Source organism: Bidens hawaiensis, unplaced genomic scaffold (assembly GCF_021521415.1).
Source record: "Bidens hawaiensis isolate Kalapana, Puna unplaced genomic scaffold, B.hawaiensis_p1.1 tig00012472_1, whole genome shotgun sequence".
Lineage (NCBI taxonomy): Eukaryota > Viridiplantae > Streptophyta > Magnoliopsida > Asterales > Asteraceae > Bidens > Bidens hawaiensis.
Window position 1 is genome coordinate 216,808 of NW_027492020.1, and position 16,639 is coordinate 233,446.

At 33.9% G+C, this 16,639-nt stretch overlaps 1 pseudogene; it reads right to left on the bottom strand.

Annotated features, from left to right (window-relative positions):
- Positions 1-8,470: 8,470 nt before the first annotated feature.
- On the bottom strand, positions 8,471-9,477 carry LOC143541169 (transcription factor LAF1 pseudogene; annotated as a pseudogene).
- Positions 9,478-16,639: the final 7,162 nt, after the last annotated feature.

The following is a 16,639-nucleotide window of genomic DNA, read 5'->3' on the forward strand; positions in this document are numbered from 1 at the left end:
ATAATAATAATAATAATAATAATAAGGGTTAGCTATGATCATATGATATTATGATATGATAATATTTGGATGAGTGATTATTATTATTATTATTAGCTGCTATTATATAAGCGGAATGGAATGGATAACCCACACGGATTATCGGAAACAAAGGTGTTGGTCAACGCTTGGTATTCCGACAATGGATTTGGACTGGGCCGGTTCACAAACGTTTGGGCTGTCTGTGATGGGTTTTGGATTCATGAGTCCAAGACCTGTTCACGAGCCGAGCCGAGCCGAGCTCGTTTACAACCAACCGAACCGAACGGCTAAAATTTGAACCAAACGAAAACCGAAACGAACCAAATTCGAATCGAGCATTTTCGATCGAACATCGAGCGATTTTGAGCATTATTTATTTCTTTTTCACTTTAAAATTTTCATTAAGAAACAAATTTGAAGGTTGCAAATAATATATTTTATAAGTAAATTAATATTTTTTAGACAAACGTGTAATAGATTGTAATTTTTTATTAAAAATAAGTTTAAAATGAGATATAATGATCATGTAAATAAACTTCTAGTATTGTAAAAACTTGAATCGAACAAATAAACTATAAAATTGATGAAATATGAAAAATTTAAAAGGGTAAAAATAATTGTAAGCTTGTATTTATGCATTTTGTCTATATATTTATATATTTGTTCATATATAATTATATATAAAATAAATTAAAATATTCGAGCCGAACTGAACCGAGTAGATCTTTGCTCGTTGCTTGGCTCGTTTACAAATCGAACCAAGCAGAGCGGCTCACAAGGGGGAGCATTTTCCGAGCAATTCCCGAGCGAGCGACAAGCGAGTTCGAACGACGAACGGTTTGGACGGTCCTACCTGGATGAATTAGAAGCCCATAACACCTGTGGACCTTCTATGGGCCGTAACCCATGTCTTCTTGGACTACTACCCATATCATAACTCACAAGGGGGGCCTTGCGCAGTTGCGCCCTTGCCTTCTCACTTGATCTAATGAATCAAATATGTTTATTTGGACAATGTATATATTTCGATTAATCGAAGATTTTACTAAGTGTTTTAGAATCAAACGTTCATTTATGTAGCTGGTAACTAAATAATGAAAGTATTCATATATGTAGATCCTTTTATATTTCATAGAAACATCCAAACGATTTACAATGAAGTGGCAGGTAAGCGGGCAACAAGCTGCGCCGCAACCCCCTTTTGGATAGCAAACCCAATCCGACTAAAAACAAAGTTTTGATTCTTATGGGCTGATACGTTACTATACACAACTTTCTGAACCCTATTCAAAAGGTCCACGGCATCCGGAGCTAAGAAACCAAAAGTGTCAAAGGCGAAAGGGATAAACACGTGTTGATTCTCCAAACAAGCGCTCTCGTGTTTAGCAACCTTGCCCGATGCCGCCTTCAATGCTGTCTGGCCTGCTACAAATCCAGTGTCCCTAATCCCGACAAGAGGGGACACTCCTGTGAGGTCGACACAAGCGTGTTTTCCCCCTACCCACCCAAAAACAAGTATATCGTCCGGTCGTAATGTAGATATTCCTTCTTGAGGATCCGTAAGAAAGTTTACGGAGGCTTCCTTTTTAGCCGAAATTCCGGCTCGTTTAAGAATATCGCATAGAACATCCCTCACCAAATCATGCCTGTACTTATACCCAGGCAACTCTTTGCATTGAACCGCATGCTCGTCAAAAGAATCCAAACAAACCTTACGGCAAACCGGGCACGGCTCATCTACCGGAAACAAATGGATCATTAACCGATACTTCAAGATGGCCCGATACTCCAAAGCCGACATATGTTGGCCCAATCCTTCAATAGGGAGAACACTTAAAAAATATTGAGCCCGAGGAGCCCGAAGACACTCAAACACCGCTTTCTGACGAGGGGATAAATCAAACTTCATTTCCAAACTCTTTATATGTAGATTCAATACGTAATCATTGTTTCGTAATAATAATAACGGAGGACCATGTACACATATATTTATGTCTTTCTACTAAATTACATATACATAGATTTTATATGTTCCATTTGATAAAACAATATAATAGATTATAATAAAAAAAAAACTCCAAAACCACTATATCTATATGTATGCCTCCAGCCTCCTTCATGTGTTTAAGCAATATATAGATTCACATTCACGATAGAATCCGCGAATCTAACTCACTTACCTCGAACACAGATCGTTCAATTTTGTGTTAGTTATATTGCGTCTCAAATAAAAGAAATTTGTTCTTTTTAGTGCAAATAAATCACTTTCTATTAACTTATATTAATTTACTTGACTAAGATATCCAAACTGATAATTCATTTAATTTTGTACTTATATACTAGCAAAATTTGCCTCGCGTTTCAAGGAAATTCAATCAGTATACAATTGGTTTATTATGGAATTCATATAGTAACGATAATCGGTATAATAATCAAAAGAAAAACCTAAAAAATAAAGTAACAATACTCCCAAAATGACAAAAATCGCCAAAAATTTATTACGATAATATTTTAAAAATTCGTTATTATAATGAATAAAATTAAAAAACGTTAAAACTTATTATAATTAAAAGAAAAGTACTCTCAAAATTATTTATTATGATAAAATAATAAAATTAAAACTTATTTCTTAAAAACAAAATAAAATAGTATTAAAATTACTATTTATCATTATTTAAATTATATTTATATACACATTATTTATTTTCTTAGCTCATCAACCACTTTGTATTATAATATTTACTTGAGATACTTGATAATTTTTTTATGGTTGGTTACGAAATATGTGAAACTAAAAGAATAAAAAAAATGGTTTTGAAACATGTCAAACTATAAAAAAATAATATAATTGTTTTGAAACATGTGAAACTAAAAATATAAAATGGTTACGAAACCTGTGAAAATGATAGTACATCAAATGACAGAGCAAACTACCAGTTCCCGACTTTTACCACCTTCTTCAACAATGTTTACCGTATCAACATGTTTAAAGTTAACACCAATTATCACCAAATTATCACAAAATCTTTTTAAATAACGCGATTCATGAAAAATGTTTAGTTAATAGTGTTACTTGACTATCAAACACATAAATAACAAATAAAAGAAGTAAATGATACTACATGACACATTAAAATTTACGCATCACTTGGTGGATACGTCACAACTAATAAATTCTAATTTGTAACGCAAACATTTCGATGTACCTGAAAATACTTCACAATTTTAGTTCTTTTTAAATATCTTGACGGAATTACTAGCTTTTTCATCGTGATCAACGCTCCGCCTAGCCATCACATCTCCCCCATCGCAAGTCAATATCGTCTTCCTCATCTTGCATGGCCCTCCCATCATTCTTGGTCTTGGGAATTAGGATAAAAGAAAAACCCTAGATTTTAATGACTTGACAAGAGTGAATATATTAGAAAGTTGGCTAGTTGAGTGACATAGGGTATCGATCAAACTAAGTACACATTGCAAATGAAGGAGAAATCACACTATCACTTATTAAATTTCAACTCACGGGTTTTTAAATAGGCTAATGGCTTATTATTATGGGTTTAACAAACGAATATGTTTAGGCTCTGGCTTCTAATGGATAGTGTAAGGGTAAGGCCAACAAAATTAACAAGTCAAACAAAGGTGTATATATCCTATTGCCTTAATCTTCCCTACGCATAATTTGAGTTTAATATCTCAACAAATATATAACAAGCAAGTTCTAAAAATAAAACATTATGGTAAAACACATGAAATGAAAAATGAGCATATATAATCCTAACGAAGTTTTAAAGCTCAACAATTAGACTCAAAACTCACGAAAACGGCGCAATTAGGGGTTGAAGTATGAAAGTCTACACTAAGCTTGTTACCATCGGTTGAACATTTATTATACATTTTCACCAAAAAACATCCTAGACTACTTATTTAAACTGATTCACAAATTTAGCGATGATTAAGGACCTAGACCTTTTCACATTCTTTTACCCATTCATCAGTCATTGTAACTCAGGTTTTCGAACTTATACTTTTACCCGACTCGGTTCAATGCTCGGGTTATTTTTATTAAATAAATATAATTGGCGTTTATCGAGCAAAATTGATTATTTTATTAATATATAATTATTTATAATTAGATCTTTATTGTTTTTACACTTTTAGCCCAAATCATATAGTTTCAACTTGTAAGGCCCCGTTCCCGGTAGCCCTACTTTAGCGTCGGATTTACTCATAAACACAGTTCTTACAAATCAGAGTTAATTAAAACTTTTCGCGGAATATAAAACATCAACCATTCGTTACAAAACATTAAATCTTTTCTTTGATACCATAACACAAAACATTATACTCAAAACATCTTTACTTCTATCTTCAGATGCCAGCCGTTCAATCCATGCCATGTGCCGTCCTCATACTAGCTCTTTAATCAGCTCACATGCGTGCATACTAAAAGTCAGCTACGCTGAGTGAGTTCTAGTTAATCAAACAACTTATCATACAATCACTACATGCATCATATACGTATCCGTAGGCACGTAGCCCACTATCTGACCTGCTCACCTTACCGCTTAACCTCTTATTTACCCCTACCACTTAGCCACTTTAATAACGAATGACATTATGTCACTTTGCCACTTTAATAACGTATAACGTTATGCCACTTTTCCACTTTGCCACTTTAATAACGAAGTCACGTATAGGCTTACCCTACCACGTACTATCGTCATGCCACTAACACTCTTACTAGACTCTTGCCACTTCTAACACACTCTACCTCTACTTGTTTACAACACACTTCATATCATTACATAATAAGCAAGTCACATCATAGCATTTGTACACACTAACAATCACTTGGCAATCACTATCCTTGGCGATACGTGCAATATCCGAAGATCGTTCACGCGTCGACTAGCATTATATAATAGCTACCTCATATAACATCTATAGCATACACTTATCACTTAAGGTAAGTGTATTCACACTTCACATCGAGTATGCACACAGCCCCGAAAACATAACAAGGAAATGAGGCTAGAAACTCACCTGAACGCGGTTTCGTTCACCGTTAATAGTTATTCCCTTCTTGAGCTGTGCACGGCTAACTGTATAATATTTACATCTATTGCTACTCATATCGTATTTTTATCTTCATTTAACCCACAACGAACGGGGGTCTGGGGCAGCGCCCCTGGCAGCGGGGTTCCATGGGCGGCAGCCCCTAGCAGTGTCCAAGGGGCAGAGCCCCTGGCTGGGGTCGAGCTGCCAGGTTAGCTTGGAAAAATTTTATTTCCATTAACTGTCTTAACACATTTTTCACTAGGATTTTAAATTATTTTCTAATTCGCTAACTCATTCTTTATAACGAATTAAGTCTGATTAGCTATCTGATTTGTTACCTTAAATGTAAGCGAACTTACATGACAGGCAAACTTAATCTTAAGCGAGCTTTATCTTAAGCGAACTTAGTCTCAAGCGAACTTAATCTCAAACGAACTTAATCTTAAGCAAACTTATAACATTCAACGAACTTATCATTGACATCCAGCGAACTTATCATTGAGCGAACTTAGCTTAAGGCGAACTTGAGTGGCGAAGTTACCCAGTAGCGGCTACGGGTTTAGTTACAGCCACTGGTTTCAAATCCTATCGCCTCGTTTCGGCTCGTATTTGACCCATCCATAACCCCGACACCTTATATTGGTTTGATATAACCCGTATTCACTTCCTTAAACGTCCCCGACTCGATACTTAACCCGTTTATAACATAAAGCATGAATCTTTAAGGCTAAACGTTTAATACTAGATCTAGGGTTTATTTTAGACGAGCCGCACCTATTTGCAGGTCCTTTAAGTTCGTTTTTAGCATCAAGTTTACAACTTTAGGTTTCATTTACACCCGATATATTCTCGTTCTAAGTTTCAAGACTAAACGGTTATAAAAACGTAAACTTTAAGGTAAAAGACATACCTTTACGTGTTCGTTTAGCTTAGTTATGGACTTTAGATCTTGTATTTATCTTGCGTATTGAAGGATCTATCAAGAATCTATTTTACTTGGCTTTGGAGCTCACTCTCGCTCTCGGTCGTATATATGTGTAGGTATGTGTGTGTTTTGATGGTGGAGGCTATGGTGTAGAGATGTATGAAAATGGAAAGGATTAGGGTTTTAAGGGGTATTTATACTCCCTTAAGCCCATTGACCTAAGGTCCATCTTTCCTTTTTGGTCCATAATTAACTCCATCTAATTAGCCTACTTATCCTTCCATCCTTATTATTTTATTAATTCCCTACTAACTCAATTAAACTTTTCCATCATAAGTAAATAATATTTTAAATATTATTTTTAGAAATTTCAGGACGTTAGTTACACAACTTCCTTGTGTCCATCTTTAAACATCAGGGATTAAATTGTAAGTATTGTCATAACCCATTTCTTTAAATGGATATCTATACCCTAACTCGACCAATATTAATTTACTTGAACCTGAATTCAATAATCTCTAACTTGGACAACAATTCATGTTTATTTGAGGGATTTGATCTTAGAAATCGTTTACATATATCAATTTTGGCCTAAACCGACATCCTATACAAGTAAATATATCAAAATTTGATCCGTTTTTCCATATTTACCAAACCAACACTCGTATTAACTTGTTGATCATGAAATCGTTGATGATTTTCCAATTAAACGCACAGATTCATTCCTTACATCATATCCAACATTACCCCTATAAATAATTATACTAATTTATGCATTTCCTTGCTCATTCGTAACCCATTACCGTCGGCTCGTGTTCATCGCATTTAACCATTCATAGATCATTATCTGAGACTTTAACGTTCACGTGTAACTTTCCCGCACTCTCATTATCTTAATCACTTTTGTTCGTCTTTGAGGTTAGTACCACATTCCCCTATTTAATTTGTTTTATCACGTTTTGGGGTCACATGCGTAAATATATTTCTTATATATACTTATACACAAAACTGCAACTTTGTCTTATGTGTTAATAACTTATACTTTACTTGCTTATGTGCTTATATGGTTTCACATTCGGAGAGGTCCAACATAATCTTAGTCTAGTATGATCATACGCCAGTCGTTATAGTTTTGTGCTTCTCGACATCTCGGTTATACTTGCTCAGTTGGTTAATTTGTTATTCTCATATGACTTGTTGCAAATACTTATTTTCTATATGAACATTTAAACGTGTGTTGCTCACTCAACCTTGTGTTGACAAAACCATTCTATTTTCAACGCATATGCAGGTTATCGTTTGATGTGAAGTAACTGAAGTACAAGATTACTTAAGGATTTACGTTAGAAGAAAACTTAATGTGACATATTGTTATTGATTGATATATGTACTTTGTTTATTTGGATTTTGTAAAGATGATTGTTATTTGAAAATTTAATTAATATATATCGAGACTTTTAATAATGCATGATAGTAATCTTGAGAGCTTTGATAATCAGTTCACGCCCCGGCATTTACGCCGTAGGTTGGGGTGTGACAATCATGCCCCCTCAATGGGTTCTTAAGGTACCCACTTTGAACTTGGTATCGGGTTCAACCAACCTCTTGAATCACCTTAAGAACTCGAATGTCTGGTCTTTCTTTTTGAGCAAATAACACCACATATATCGGGAGTAACTCGTCAGCCAATAAGAATATGTAACAATTACTGGCTGCGGCGCTCAGCATTGTAGGGCCACACATATCGCCATGAAGTAATTCGAGTGGTTTTGAAGCTTAATATCGAGTCCGTTATGGCTGTGGTTGATGTGCTTATATTCCTACCAAAAAAAATCGGATATGCATTCTTATGCCAGAAATATGTTAATGCCACCATATAGTGTGGGAAGGCAATTAGGGTTGTCACACTTGTGGCTGCACATTTAATTCTATATTTTGTCCCTGACTTCATGTTTCAAATAATATAGGCTAATGGATCTAAGATAAATTGTTGTTGTTGTTTATATCATTTTCAGTAGAAAAATGAGACACGGCTTGGAAATTATAGAACCAGAATATCATTGCATCAATCCAGATATACATGAAGAACAAGAATTGGATAAACCCCAAAACAAAATCTTTATTGATCGAACATAATCATATTTACATGGTGATCGGTTTATATGCCAATTGTACATAAAACATGTCGACTAGGAATCGACACCCTAATGTAAACAATGTTTCCAATTTACTAATATTACAAACCAGCTCTTACACCACTAGTAAGTAGATGAAGACTTTAAAACTATATACATAAACTACATGTCTGTTGTGTAAAGTTTTGTTGTGGAGTAACCATGAATAGGACGATAATTATAAATTTCTAATTATTTACGTATACAAGTTTTTTTTTATATCTTTATGTGACAGAAGTCCACTCCAATTATTATATTCGGATACTTTTCTTCACTCTTTCTTCCCAGCTTAAATATACATGAAATTTTCTCTGTCCAAATCTCCATCATTAAATTCAAAAAGTTGATCAAATGCCATAAGAGATTGAAGCATATTTTCATTTTCAACTGAACCCTTCTCTAGACAGTTTTGGTTCTTGCAACCCTCCGATGATTCTTTATTATACTCAATGGTGCTTACTTGATAGTTTGAGCCATGACTAAGTGCTTGATCGCATGATACGCCAAAATCTTGTTGAAACTCGTCTAGGCTAATCCAGTCAGCAAATAAAAGTTTTGGTAAGTTGCTGATCTTGGAAACTGGTGGCAGGGATTGGAGCGTGTCAGCAGATGAGGTGTTGGTGAAGTTGGATGTAATAATACGATTATCAAGCTCAAAAAGAGAAGGTGTATCAAGCTCAAAAAGAGACAACGGAGATGATTTTATACTTGCCATGTTTGAGGTTGTACGATTATCAAGATCAAAAAGAACTTGAACATGTTTTAATTTGTCCATTTTCTTCTTAAGATGACAATGCCAGTAATTTTTTATCTCGTTATCTGTTCTTCCAGGCAAATGTCGGGCTATCTCTGACCATCTGATCAGTAAAAGTTCGGTTAAAATTCAAATCTAGTCGATCTAAACAATGACCAATGAAAATATATGTAAAATGAACGCGTCAATTACGTACTTGTTGCCTAACAATCCATGTAGGGTGGAAATGATTTCTTCTTCTTGCGATGAGAATGGGCCACGCTTTAATCCTGGCCTAAGATAATTAATCCATCTTAATCTGCAGCTCTTTCCGTTCCTTTGTAAACCTAAATGAATGATGAAACATAATTAGTATAAATCCGTTTTTTTTATGATTTATATAATGTGCATGCATGAAATTAATTACCAGCATTAATGGGAACAGAACTCCAGCAACCATGGCCATATTTCATGACATAATATGTTAGCTTTTGGTCCTCATCAGGTGACCATAATCCCCTTTTGTGCTTCATAATTGGCTTTTCTGGTAGCTTGCACCTCATTTTCTAAAATAATCAAAAAGTTTTATGTATGAGTTTAAGAAGCTTGTTTGTGTTGGTTGAGAACTAGGAGAGGAAAATTATAGTATAGTGATAAGAGAATGAATTGAGAGACTATATGATTTGGTATTTAAAGGCAACTAATATTTACATCACCTTTTGTGAATTGGACGATAATAATCTCATCTTTAAAAATCCTTACCACAGTCCAACCTTTCGACTATTTTTTCTCTCAACGGACCTCCTTTAAAAAACACATAACGTCGTTAAGTGTTTTTCCGAAATCCAAACCAGTGTTTTAGGGATTTTGATCGGAAGAAAGATACGAGTAGACTGATGTAAAACTTATCTCAAAACGATAATTCAAATAGCTTGATTTTTGTTAGTTGAAAATTCAAACACCTGAATTGAAACACTGTTTCATGGTTTTGATCACCGTTTTAAGATAAGTTTTACATCAGTTGACTCGTATCATTCTTCCGATCAAAAGCACTAAAACATCAGTTTGAAATTTGGAAACGAAACACTTAACGACGCCAAGTGTTTTTTAACGTAGGTCCATTGAGAGAAAAATAATCGAAAGGTTGAACCACTGACAGATATTTTTAAAGATGAGATTATTATTACTCAATACACAAAATGTGAGTTTATTTATTTTTAATTTGTCATTATTTATTGATCTCCTCACTAAGTCAAATAAAATAAAAATGGATACATGTAAATCTTACATATTCCATCCAGCAAAGAACGCATAGACATTCCATCCGCTTGGTTTTCAACTTTTTATTTTCCTGATCTCCCGTAGACTACAACGTACTATTAAATCCATCTAAAACTTTAATACTGGTTTATTTCTTTCCGTCTATTATTCATGTATAACTAACACTACCTTATTGTGAGATCAAACCATTATCGACTTATTGTATTAAATAATTGCATGTTAAATGTGGATACTAAGTTTTTATTAGCAAATACCAACTGGGATCTTGGGTATCTCAACAAACAACATAAACAAATTTATCTTAATATATATAAAATATAAATTAAAAAAATGTATTTTTGAGTAGACTTGAATATTCCTTTTAAATAGTCATTTTTTATATACGAATCACAGATAACCAACCGTTTAAAAATAACTCAATGGTAAAGAAAAGGATTGAACAGTGAGTTTCATAAATTAACAAACAAAAATATATAAATGATGGTAAATGCGAATAAGATTCATTCCAAACATCTTTTTCTGTCAAAATGGCCGTTTAGCAACGTTGTATTTACAAGTTTAGAAAATTTAATGTTGAATTTTTGGCAGATTCAAACCAGCTTTTGTAGGAACGTGACGTAGATATCAAGATTTCATTCTCTATAATATTAATTTATTATGCCACATGTTTGAAGAACTTTCTAATCAATAATAGCTATAATATGGACAGCGTAACAAATTTGATAGTGTGTAGAGTTATAACGTCAATGGCTTTATTTTGGGTGCAAATTATTGAAATATCAAATTTATAAACGTGATTTGTGTATGTGTGCATGCACACGCGCGTGTTATGTATTTTGTATTTCGTATGACATGGATAGTTATAACTTATAAGTAGCTAGTCATCTCCCAACTTAAGCAAGCACAAACATTCAAAAATAAGAATCAATATCAAACTTTACTAAAATCAACACAAAAGTTAACCAGAAAGTCAAAGCATACTACGAATCATCATCCCGAATAATTAAAAGTTTATTTGCTTACTCAAGAACTGGAAACTGATAACAATAAATTTAACGGTTCATCAAAACAGAAAAGAAAAAAAATATCAGCTTGTAAGTACGTAATGGGAAATCTCTAGTGGTTCGAATATATATGCACACACGTGTGTGAGAGAGCTAGACTTTGAGAATACAAAGGTTGACAAGAAATATCGAGTGATACGATAGATAAAAAATACCAAAGGTTACATTGAATAAAGAATACTAAATGCTATAATAAATAGTTTATTTATTATGTTTAATATCCCCATTCAAGCGGAAATGTGGTTGTCAGAGTCGAAGCACAGCACGAAACTACTCAAATTGAGGTCGAGGTAGACTTTTTGTAAGGATGTATACCACCTGAAGCTTGGTCGGAATGAACTTAGTATACAATTTAACAGAAGAAACAAATTCCCAAATGAAATGATAATCCAATTTGCTCGTTTATGGGAGATAGGGTTTCGAGTCATAATAGTGCAATGCAATTATCACACAAAAGAGTAGATTCATGAGCTGGCAAAGCATGAAACTGGCGTAACAAGTGAGTAATCCAAACAATTGTTGTTGTTATGTTAGCCATGGCTCGGTATTCAGACTGTCGGTCGTTTCTACATTTGGCACTTTATGTGACAAGATTTCCCCAAGAAAGATGGAATAGTCATAAGTAAATCTACGGATACACTCATACACCAACCACAATCAGCATCAAGAATTCATTTTCTCTATAATATTAATTTATTATATGCCATATGTTGAAGATCCTTCTAATCATTATTATAAAATCTAATAATATGGACAGCCTAACACATTGATTATATATAGAGTTAAAATGTCGATGGCTTTATGTTAGGTGAAAATTATTGAAATATTAAATTTATAAACGTGATTCGCGTATGTGTGTGCATGTGTTGTGAACTTTTGTATTTCGTATGACATGGATAGTTAGACTCGCGGGATACATATCTAGCCCCCCCCCCCCCCCACCCCCCACACCACCACCAACATGTACAAACATTCATCAATAAGATTCAATATCAAACTTTACCAAAATCATCACAAAAGTCAACCATCAGGTCAAAGCATACTAGGAATTGTTAATACACAAATGATTAAAAGTTTAGCTACTCATTCTCAAAAACAGAAAACCAACAACATAGATATAATGGTTTAGCGAAATAAAAAAGAGAATAAGTCACCTATCAGCCTGCTAGCTTAAATTAGTTCACCTATCTAGTTGTTTGTTTACATTAAGAATTTTTATTTACCATAGACATTTTTGACCAGCTAGATGCTTGCTTAATTCTTTGTTCTCCTTCTTGACTAATTCTTCTCTATTCCAACGGCCCCTTTAATTCCATGGCCTAAACCCATGATCTTTTGGTTTAGTGGTATGGTGATTGATGCCTCCCCTTACAAGTGCGATACGATGGGTTCAAATTCTTGCATATGCAAGGTTTGAGAGCTTTTAAGTAGATAAAAATGTTGCTCAATAAAAAATTCCGTGACCCAAACCTTAATGTTCTTTCCTTAATGTTCTTTTTAATTTAGCCCATTAACTTAATTGATTGATCAAACAATAAGATCCATGAAAATAATAATTTGACCCAACTTGAATTTTAATTACTAGCCCACCATCGAATAGTGCAACACTCACGTACAAGACCTTATTTAAGATTTCATCTTCAGCTCCATCTTCCTTTTAAATTTGTTGAATTCCAAAGTACACATCATGTGAGCATGTCAACAGAAAATTGGTTGCAAATAATTCAAATACAAATATCAATTAAACAATAATATTAATATAATTAGGCATAATATGCAATGGTAACTAATAAAAAACTATTTAAATTGAAAATTTCTATATTATTTAGATATAATTTATACTCCCTCTGTCCCATTACAAGTGTCCTAGTTTGATTTTTCAAGTCTTTCTTGTTTAACTTTGACCGACAATATTTTTGTTTGTGTTATATAATACTTGACGTAAAATATATGAATGGATTGGGTTTTAAATGTATTTTGCATTGATATAATTTTCATCAAGTATTATGTGGCCCGAACAAAAATATTTACCGTCAAGGTTGAAAAAGAAAGACTTGAAAAGTCAAACTATGGCACTTATAATGGGACGGAGGGAGTAGCACATTAGCAGGTTAGGACACTTTTGTGAAATCTACATACTGCGTACTCTCAAATCTCGCAAATATCTAGAACTATTAACGGGAATCATATTACGCACTGAAATTATTGCAAGGTATGATACTTGTCCCACATCAGTTGTATGAGCAATTGATGTGGGGTTTATAAGCCAGATGACAGTAAGTAATGTTGAAGCAAGTGTTGTGAGAGCGTTAATTACCCTATCCGATCACAATTACCTCACTAGTTTGAAGTGTTATGAACATATACAAGTTAGCGAACGTAAAAGAGAACACTCACTTCATTCATCTCGATCTCCATTTCTATTAGTCACAGGGCCGGCTATAAGGGGGGGCCGGGTGGTCGATGGACCCCTGCCCGACACCCCGATAGGCCCGAATTTTTTAAAAAAATAATTATATATATATTTTTATGAAAAACAGTAAGAATATATAATGTTTAAACAAAATAACATAATCATTAGCTTGGTCTAATGGCAAAGAGGTGTGGCTTTGAGGCTTTCAACCCAAAGGTTACGGGTACTAACCTCACTTGTGACATAATAACCTTATTTTTATAAAAAAGATAGTTTTTTACACAACCAAATTGTAAGGCCCAAAAAATTAAGGCTTATTTAAAAACTAATTTGTTTAACCCAACAAAATACCCCTTTTTATTAAAGCCCAAAAAAATTTTCGCATTCAGCCAAAACTTTTTAATCGTTCTCGGAGCCGGGCCTGATTAGTCACCAACTATTTCAGTGGACTTTGTTAAATATTATCTACACATCGCATCTCATATGACGTCACTAATGGTGATCCCTATCAGGACCACCTCGTGTCATTATCCTTTACACATTACGTTATATCATGTGGGCCCCTCTTTATGATAACATACATCCGCTACATCTACCATACATCCGGTTTCTTAGGTGTGCTCTTTGAATCGATGCTACAGAGTTGGTTGGAGCTCCATTTAGGCCTTAGGGTATTACCCCTTCAGGCACATTTGTCACGGATAAATAGTTAATGGCATGTTCGGCGAGTTTAGTTACTCTTTTTAGTGTCAAATATATCATACTATTTTAATTCTCCCGTGTTACGGGGGTTTATTCAAGTTTTTGTTTTAATCGTTTTAATATTTTATGTTGATTTATTTTATTTTTTAACGTAGTTTAGTTTTAATTTAATACATATATATTAGTTTGTTATTATATTTTTTAGCGTTTGAATTTTTTCAATTAAGATGTGTAGGTTTTTTAGATTTTTAACGAACAAACATAAACAGACACGAGCATGTTGATTTTTTTAAATGAACAAACATGAACACAAATATTTATCTAATGAAAAATGGGATGTTAATGTAGTTGACAATGGTGAGTAGTATCGGAAATTAACCGGCAATGAAGATGATAGACCAGCAACAGAGAACATGTAAAAGAGATAAATTAATTAGGGTTTAATGATAGTGTTTACCAATAAATGAGATCTTATAATCCATTTAAGGGCTATTAGGGTTTTGGTAAGACCCATAACCCGTGTAAATTATTCTTTGATGATCAAGGGGTTATTTCACAAATAAATGAGATGTTATAACCCGTTTAGGAGTTATCCGGGTTTGGTGAGACCCATGACCCGCAAAAATTATTGTTTGATTATGAAAGAGTTTCATAAATATATGAGATGTTATAACCCATTTAAAGACTATCCGGGTTTGGTAAGACCAATACCCGTGAATTCGGGTCAAATGCATGAGAAACCTCCATTTAGAATTCAAGCAATCTGGTGGCTCTAGAGAATGGGGGGAACAATCTGAGAGTGACACATAGGATTTCATGGTAGACAATTATATAGAAAGTTAGATTTTTGCTAGGGATCGAAAATAGCTGATAAGATTCGTTGTGTTCATTTTTATATGCAGTAAAGTTCAGCTGTATATGGAGGAACCATGAAAATTGAGATGATCGAATTTCTAGCTATGTGCATATAAAGATTCTTTATTCATTTATTTGATAATTATCAACTTTAATTAACCTGGATATGTTTTTCACTCTATCTTCATGAGTTAAACCTTACATATAGATAAAACTATCTATGTTGAAATCAACATCATTAAGTTCAAAAATGTGATCAATTGTCACATGAGTGTGAAGCAAGTTTTCATTTGAACCCATGTCTAGACAATCTAGATTCTTGCTGCCATCTGTTAATCCATTATTGTGCTTCTTGTCATGCTCGATGGTGCTTAATTGATAGTTTGAACCATGGCTAAGTAGATCATCGCTTGACACGCCGAAATCCTGTTGAAACTCGTCTAGGCTAATCCAGTCAGCAAATAACAGTTTTGGTAAGTTGCTGACCTTGGAAGCTGGTGGGACTAACTGAACCATGTTAGAAGATGAATTGTTGGTAAAGCTGGGTGTATTTAGGCTTGGTGAAGATGGTTCGTTACTTGTCGTGTTTGAGGGTGTGCAATCATCAAGTTTAAGTTGATCCTGAAGATGTTTTGATTTATTTACTTTCTTCTTGAGGTGAGAATACCAATAGTTTTTTATATCATTATCTGTCCTTCCAGGCAAATGTCGTGATATCCAAGACCACCTGATGGATAAAAGTTTAATAGAAATAAAATCAAGTTAAACTTGATATGCAATCGAACCGAGAGTTAGCTGACTCCTGCTTAGGCAGCTTAATTAGAGGGAGAGCGTAACTTGGTTGCGGGTTGAGTTACGGGGCCCGATTTTTCAGCCTGAATTCCACAATTTTGGGTTTTGATTTCGATAATAAGATCCCAACCCCCATTTTTGCAATATGCAATCATTCCATGCATATATTTTTTCAATAACTCCTTTTAGGTTAAAAATACGTAAATCATTGATTGCCTAATTAAACTTACAAGTTTATTTATGCTTTTAATTTCTCTAAATAGCAAACAATTTTAGTTTAAGTTAGAATTCTCTATAAAAGGGGCCATGATGTAATGGTTTTATTTTTTAATTTTTTTGAAGGGCAGATGATCTCACGTGTAAACCTATCATTTTTGGAGTTAAGTCCAAGGTCGTATTCCCTAATGCGCGGGAACCGGATGGAATCCGTAAACCCTAGTTCAAACCGGGATTAAAGCCCTAATTCATTAATTAATATATTTTTCATGTTTTTGTTTGGTGAAATCTAAAATGATCAAAGGAAATAAATATAAAATGCATAATGCGGTCGATTACTTGTTGCCTAACAATCCATGAAGTGTCAAAATGGTTTCTTCTTCTTGTTCTGAAAATGGCCCG